The sequence below is a fragment of the Echinops telfairi genome, unplaced genomic scaffold (genome assembly GCF_000313985.2).
Source record: "Echinops telfairi isolate 266 unplaced genomic scaffold, ASM31398v2 ScPeMD7_5592;HRSCAF=6446, whole genome shotgun sequence".
Classification (NCBI taxonomy): Eukaryota; Metazoa; Chordata; class Mammalia; order Afrosoricida; family Tenrecidae; genus Echinops; species Echinops telfairi.
The window spans coordinates 24,473,517-24,477,658 of record NW_022109491.1 but is presented as its reverse complement, the minus strand read 5'-3'; the positions used below and the strand labels follow the sequence as shown (position 1 = coordinate 24,477,658).

General features: G+C 54.2%; 1 non-coding gene across 1 annotated transcript; it reads right to left on the bottom strand.

The window, feature by feature from the left end:
* Window positions 1–3,559: 3,559 nt before the first annotated feature.
* On the bottom strand, window positions 3,560–3,679 carry LOC115871382. The gene has a single exon (XR_004047259.1). It is a non-coding gene; the product is annotated as a small nucleolar RNA SNORA61 (small nucleolar RNA).
* Between the last annotated feature and the right edge of the window lie 463 nt (window positions 3,680–4,142).

Sequence of the window (4,142 nt, the reverse complement as noted above, 5' to 3'; positions counted from 1 at the left end):
GAACACGACTTTCATCAATTACCAGGAAGGGAAATCGCACGTGTTGGAAGAAACTCTGTCAAGAAATAGAGCAGGCTCGGGGTGGGTCATCACTCAGAGCTGTGCCCCAGCACCACCCGGATCTGAACAACATCGCCGTGGGATCGTGGTGGGAAAACATGGCTAACGGATGGGTGTCTGGGGACTGCGTCCGATGGCCATTCGTGGGCCAAGGGACAGGGGATGGCAGGGTCCACTTGGTGTGTGGTGGGACACCTCTCATTTTCCTCCGGGGTGGGGGGAGGGAGAGGAAGACTGTGGCGTTCAGAGAGGGCCAGTTCCAGGCCCCAGAGAAGCCAGCTAGGAGATGAAAGACGCAGGTTGGGGTGTCTGAATTTCAGTAAGCCCCTGCTGACTCTGGGAGGCAGTGGTGGCTGGGGGATGGTGGTAGAATTCTCTCCTCCGATGCAGAGACCTGAGTTCAGTCCCTGGCTGATGCAGCTCAGACGTGCCTGCCTGGCTTGTCATTGGAGGGGGAGGCTGGCCTGTTGCTTCAGTGGGGCTTCTGGACTCGGACGGACGGGCTCGGGAGAAAGGCCCGGCACTCAGCTGACAGCCGCCAGCCAAGGGGCATTCCAGGGACCATGGCACTCATTCCAGTCCCCGGTGCATGGACTCGCCACGAATGTGTGCCCGGTGCGGGCAAGTGCGACTACCAACCATGGCCCTTGCTTGGAACCCGGATCCCCCTCTCTGAACTTCTGCTTCCTTCCCTGTGGATTAGGGGTCCCCTCCTTGTCCCAGACAACAAATACTGACCACGTCTGTCCTGATTAAAATGCAGGCGTTGAGTGGGGCCTCCACAGCCCAGACTCGGCTTCCAAGGAGCTCACAGTTCGGCGGGAGAGTCAGGGCCCCTTAGAAACAGTGAGACAGTGACCAGTGCTGTCCAGGACAATGAAAGAAAGTTACTCAAGGGGCTCACAGACATTTATCCATCACATACAGCCACAGCTGGGGGGAGGGGGACACAGCACGCCATGCGGGGGACCCACATGGGGCTTGCTCACCATGAACTGGTGGAGCCTTGGGAGATGCACTTTGTAGCCTCAGGAAGGCAGGGTGGTCTCAGGTTCCCTCCAGAGGCTGTCCCTGCCCTGTTCGGCCTGCAGCTTGGCAAGGCTGCGCTTCAGCTTCAGCCGGGTCTCTTGCTCCAGAGGACTGCGTCGTTGGGGGATCTTATCCGTGGACCCTGAGCTTAGGGAGTGAATCTAGACTAGCGTCTCTGGGGGAGGGAGGGAAAAAAGAGCAGCTGCTACCCAGGGCTCAACTAGAATGTAAACGTTTGGAAAAAGATGATGGCAACATGTGTACAAATGTGCTTGATACAATTGCTGTATGGATTGTTAGAAGAGCTGTAAAAGCCCCCAATAAAATGATCGCTAAAAAAAACAAAACAGAAGAAGCAGGGCATCTCTGGGTGGGAGACAGTTGAGTAATGACACACTCCCCCGACCAAAAAAAAGAAGATCGAAGGGTCTGAGAGGAAGAGGAAAGGGGAGTATCAAGTGCAAGCCCTGACTCAAGCTCGCCCGCTGCCCTGAAGGAGCTGCAGGGAGGAGGCCCGCTGGCCGGAGGAGAGTAGGGAGAAGCCGCAGGGTAGAAATGGGCCGAAGGGCCGGAGGATGGCAGTGACCACCCCCCATGGGCGCCCCTTAGCAGCTTAGCTTTTATTCTAAGCCTGAGGGGGAACCCTCAGCGGACTTTGCCAGGGACCGATTACGTTACACCCTTTTAATAAAAAGAACAACCCCACCACCACCACCGGATGCGTTCCAGAACGAGGCAGAGCCGTCGTGCAAGGCACGGCTACTGCCGGCTTAAAAACATAAATAAACAAGAGAAGATCGGAGGTGCGCTGACGGGGCTCTGCGTACATTACCTGGGGCATGATGGATGCTCCTCCCGGGGCGTGCCTCTGGGGAGGAGGCCTTGCTGGCTGCGAGCAGGTGTCAGCGAGACTGCCAACTCTCTTTCCCTTTCCCCGGAGAATCTTTTGAATTTTGAGCTGTGCAAACGTGTCGCTAAGTCACAAAAAAAAAAAGCTAATAGGGGTTTTTTTGGGGGGGGAGGCTGGCAGTGGGGGAATACTGAAGAAAAAAGAGGGGAAAGGCAAAAGGCAGGCCCCCTGGCTGCTGTGTGGCAGTCGAAGCTGGGCTGGTGATCCAGGAGGTGGGTGACCGTGTTGGGGACAGGAGAGCCTTGGTTGGTATTTTTAGCGCCACTTTATAGGTGAGGGTTGTCGGGGCTCAGAAAGGCCAAGTTCCCATCTCCCAACCACACAGGAAGAAAGGGAGGGGTGGGCTCTGGGGCTCTGGTGAGAATGCTGGCCAGCGGGGCTCTTGACAGTCTCCCTGGCTCAGCTCCGAGTCTCGGTCCGCTGACCAGCGCTGGTCTCCTCAAAGCCGGGGCCTCTGTCTCCCTGGCCCCCATGCTGAAGACAAACCATGCCCACAATCGGTGCTCAGAAAGGTTGACTGAATCTGCCCATCAGTGCAGCTCGCCTCCCTTCCCCGGACAACAAACAACATGCTTTCTCCAGCTTCGCACGGCATGTGCTTTTTCACCAACGGAAGGTTCCCGCTTCCCGGCGACTCTACAGCTGCCTTTTTCTCAGCAGCACGTGCTCATTCTGGCAATCCTCACGCTGCTTCTAGCTTTTCCATAATGCCGTCACACCTGTCTGGTGCTTACTGCAAGGTCAGCAGTTTGAAACCACCCAGAATTCCCTGGGAGAAAGAGGAGGCGTTGTACTCCTGTCAAGAGTGACCGTCTCAGAAAACCACAGGGACAGTGCTCCCTGTCCTAGGAAGTCCCTATGAGTTGGAATTGGCCCGATGGCCGTGAGCCTGGTTAGGTTAGGCCCCGCACACTCCATAGGCGAGTACAGCTTCGTGTGAACATAGCTTCGTGTGCACTAGGGAGCCAGAAACTGGAGACTGGCTGCATTCAACACTGGCTGTCCTGTAGCAGCTGCACCTATGAGGAGACCTGCAGCGTCTCTGAGTGATGCCTGTCTAGCATCCCTTCTCTGGCGAGCCATGGGCACACAGCGATGGACTAGACCTTGAGGGGGCTCACTTTTATAGGGCAGGTATCATGCACTGAATTGTGTCCCCCTCAAAAAATGTTGGTGACCTTGGTTGGGCCATGATTCTTAGAGGCCTGGCAGGTATGTAATGATGCATCATCCCCCTGGGATGTGGTCTGATATGACCAGCCAGTCGGTTGTAAGGGGGTTCGGGTGGATGATGACGCCACCTCCTTACTGGGGCCACAGCTCTGATGGATGTCAGTGGAGTATCCCTGAGGTGTGGCCTGTATCACATTTTATCTTACAAGAGACCAGGAGAGACCTGCTACTATCACAAAAGAAGAGTCCTAAAAGTGATGTGTGGGTGATTGTACAATTCTCCATGATATGATTGAATGATTGAACTATTGAATAATACGATATGTAGATTACTTGCAAAAGAAACTGCTGGAATACATAAATTAATTAATTTTAAAAATTTCTTTATTATGTTTGAAATGAGCTTGCAAGTCATTCAAGACTCAAAGTCCACTTCAGTTTTACTTTTCCTCCTTTTATAGCCACTCAGACCAATATTTAGATCTGAGGGACAGGAATCTAGAGGGTATAAAAAATTTTTTTTTAAAGAAAGAAGAGCCAAGAGCAGAGCAAGTCCTTTGGACCCAGAGTCCCCGCGCTGAGAACCTCCTAGACCCAGGGGAAGAGTGAGGTCAAGACACATGGGGCTCTCCAAGAAACACTGGGCCACGGATGTTGAGACAAGGACCTTCCCCAGAGCCCACAGAGATGGAAAGCCGTCCCCTTTAGGGAATCCTGGCCTCCTACGCCGTGGGAGAACACATTTATTTGTGTGAAAGCCACCCGCTTGCTGTGGCGGTTCTGTATAGCAGTGAGAGGTAACTAAGACAGGAGCACTGAAGAGAGGAACAAGCCCTGAAGCCATAGACGGATAAAAGAAAAGCCGTCTGAAGAGAAGGAGACCTCGGCTCATGCCAGGGCCCTCTCTCCCCGGGCCCGCTTTTGCCTTCCTGGCTCCTCAGACTTGAATCCTCTGCTTCCCTAGTGAGGA